This window comes from Nematolebias whitei, chromosome 8, assembly GCF_014905685.2.
Source record: "Nematolebias whitei isolate Nwh7 chromosome 8, NemWhi1, whole genome shotgun sequence".
Lineage (NCBI taxonomy): Eukaryota > Metazoa > Chordata > Actinopteri > Cyprinodontiformes > Rivulidae > Nematolebias > Nematolebias whitei.
The window spans coordinates 41,183,584-41,187,342 of NC_056505.1; positions in this window are offsets into that span (position 1 = coordinate 41,183,584).

Sequence of the window (3,759 nt, forward strand, 5' to 3'; positions counted from 1 at the left end):
GAGACTGATGAGGGTTCTTGCTCCTTGGGGAGCTCCAACGAATCCTTTTCTGAGTCGTCGGACCTGTCTATGGGTAAGACACCATAGGTTTGAGGTCCTTGGTCGACGTCATCGGTTGAGAAAAGAGCGATGGCCTGTGATGGTTTCGTGAAACATACTGGCCCAGCTTCTTGACTCGGTACCAGGTTATCTGGGAGTCCTCCCAGAACTTGAATGCCTAGTTCAAAATCATGAAAGTCAGGTTCTGAGTTTTCAGTTTGCGATGACTCATCATCGTTTGTGTGTGAGTTTACCCCCCTTCGTCCGATGAGGGGTTGTTGGAGGCAACGACAGCAATGTCTTGGTGTGTTCCACCGACATCTGTAATGTTGTCATTCGCGCCTTCAGATTTAGTAGCGATCACCTCACTACCTTGTGCTCCCGGTTGGATTCCCGTTTCAGCATGCTTGCCCTGCGTGACCTTTTCAGCGGCTGGGAAACCAGCAGGTCTCGTGCAGGGGTCATACTCTCTGATCAAAGCTTCACACAGAAGGTTGTAATCCCTTCTCGTTGCATCAGGTAGACGCTCGATGAAGGTGAACACCTCTCTGTCCGAAGTGAGTCTTATCAGATGGATTTTATCCAAAACCGTAGCATTAGGATAACCATTCAATCTGAATTCAATGTCTTTCAGGTACGCTTTTGTTCCAGTTGAACCCATCAGTCCAGGTACAAAGCGTTGTACATATTTTGAGAGTTTTAGCAGAGCATATATTGGAAGAGGAAGTTTCCATGCACTCCATTGCATGTTTGGTGGAGGAGACCTGTTCAGGTCTGTTCCTACCACTTTAGGTGAGGGTGGATTACGAGCAGGAGGTGCAACAACGTCTTTCTGAGGTGGTTGTGGGTGACCTGGACTCTGTCCACGGTCTTCTCTGAGATCCAGACAAACTCGCCCCACGTCAGAACTTTTATTTGTTGCTGCTCTTAGTTTCTCCTCACATTTTTTTTAAACGTTCCTGTGATGTTTGACATTCACTTTGTAAACGCATAACTTCTTCCAAAAATACCTCTTTATCCACTTCGCGTTTGTGCAGGTCTTTTTTAAGCACATCTATCTCAGTTTCGCAGCGGGAAACTTGTGACACTGTCACGACGTGATCCCGTCTTAATGCAAAGTAAGATTCTTTCAGCAACATTGCCATTTTAGCCAGCTTTTCATAGCTTGACATTGTAATTTCTGTAGAGGTCACACTCTCTGCAACCTCCATCAGATTGTCCAATAACTCTTTTGGGTTCATGCTGTCCGCCTGTTTGCCATATGGATGTAAGGATGCTGTCAGCAGTGCTAACGCATTCTCTAAACAGCCCTTCATCTCATAAGGATCAAAATCTTTTTCTAACACACCTGTCATGTTTTTCACTGTGTAGCACTTTATCTGGTGAAACAGTTGCCAGCTTCAGATATTTTACAGGTAAATATATGTATTCAAATGTCATTGAGTTTCACACTATTTTAGCTCTGGGTTTACACAAAAGTACTGTTATAAGTCAACTTATTCAGAGGAATAGGCACCTGTCTCGTAGGCTTTACCCCAATTCATGAATATTTAAGTAAATGCTTCTATGCAGTGTTACTTTTTATGTGCTTATTTCTTAACAGATACTAGATTACCAAGCTCCTCAGTGTTTCTTACTCTAAAGCACTGAATTTTTATAAACCTGCAATTTTTCTAAAAGTCTTACAGCAAACATCAGTTTAAAAACGCTTTTTAAACCGTTCTATTTCAGAATTCGCTACTTTAACAGTTACTCATAGAACTAGGTGGTGAACAGAAAAAGAAAAATTGATGATGTGTCAGGATTAATCAGTCTTTCTTCAGAAAAACTGTTATACTCCTGTCCTCCTGGCAATATCTTCTATTTAAAAATTAAATAAGAAGATGTAATTTTTTAGGTGGTAACTTAAACAGAAAAGTTTCTTTTTCCTGATAAGTTTACTCTTATTTAGTGATTTAGCAATTAAACGTGTATTATCTTTCCAGCAAATGAGTAAACTGATCAGCTCTGTGATTATCTGTGACTGTGTCTACCAAAAAGTTCTCATTTTTTCATTTTGCACCTGCTTGAGGATTTATCAATGAATGAAAAATGTCCTAGTAAACGCCTCTCTGGGCATAAATACTTTACTGACTTTTAATGGTAAGATAACATAACAGTATAAATCAGCTCGAGGAACGTTTGTTAACTCAAAGTTCGTCTTACAGAAATAAATACCTTTAATTTCACTCAAAAACCTAAAGATGAAGTGAAACTGTGATATCAAGTTTCCACAGGAGGGGGCAGTGTTTAGCTTTCTACCAGCAGGAGTCTATGACGACGTCCTGTCGACGTTCTGTTGACATCCTGTTGTTAGCCGCTTAGCTTAAAATTAGCTTCGGCTAAACTCGGTTAAAATCAACATTTCTGAACGGATTTAAAGCTTAAACGTGGCGTTTTTTCAACAAGCACAACTTTTTTGCATGAACATGAGTTTTTTGGGGACATGTGGCAAGTTTTAACTAGTGATTTTAAGCACAGCGAAGGCTTCGGTGCAACCAAGCTTTACCATCTGACATGGAGGAAGTGACGTGACACGTCACTCATCAGGTCGTTAGCTGTTAGCTTAAAATTAGCATCGCTAGCGTTGTTCAAAAACATCATTTAATGACGGATTTTAAACTCAAACGTGGCAAAATTTCAGCGATTAGAGCTTCAAAGACACAGAGCAGCGTATCAGAATCAACTTTAAAGCGTTTTCCAACTTTAAAAAGCAGATTTTAATTCCCTAAGAAGACGAGTTTTCATTTCCGGGTCACGTGACTGAATCTACCAATGACAGAGCAGCACAGGGGTGGGCTTTACGACCTGACACGTCAGAGTTAGTCACGACTGACACGTCTCTCAGCCAATGAAAGCGTTACACGGCAGTTTTCAACCAATCACAGATCGCCATTTCAGCTATCTGTAGCATTTAGCCTGAACAAGTCCGTCAACTTTTCGTCTTTTAAACTGTCAAAATGTACTATTTTCTGTTAAAAATGTAACGAATCAACTCTGAGCTTTAACGGAGTCGGCGCTCCGTGGCAAAACGTCTTTTAAACCATTTAAAACAAACTCGTTCGAACTTCTCAGAACCGAAACCGGACCAAAACCGGGTCTGCAGCAGAAACTCCGTCCTTTTAAACAGAATAAACGTTTTCCACAGCTCATCAGCTTAGTTACACACAACAGATGTACAATTTCAGCTTTCATAAAGACTCAATGACTCACAATATCAGCTTCAAAGCATCACAGCTTAAACATGCAGTGTTTTCTCCAAGCGCCGCAGCTGAGCTGCATTTCAACACAGCTACAATCTGCACTTTTCACAGCAGAATCTGCAATTTTTCTTATGCCAACATGATATTCATTGTTACACGAATATAACAGTCCATTTATGAATTTATACGGGCCACCAGATGTAGTAGAACATATCTGTCATATATTCATACTGTTAAAACGGATTCTTTCATTTTTCTGGACCGTTTAACGTACGTGCATTGAATCTAATAAAATGTGGACGTGAGACGTTAATTATCTTTGACTCACCACGACAGTGGGTCATTTATTAACAGAATCAAGTTTAACACATCACACATTTACATTAATTGGCAAGAATTGAAAATAACAACATAATTAATCAGCTTTACATCCAGGAAAACCATACGGCCATGATTTTCCGTTGCTTCACCACAGACA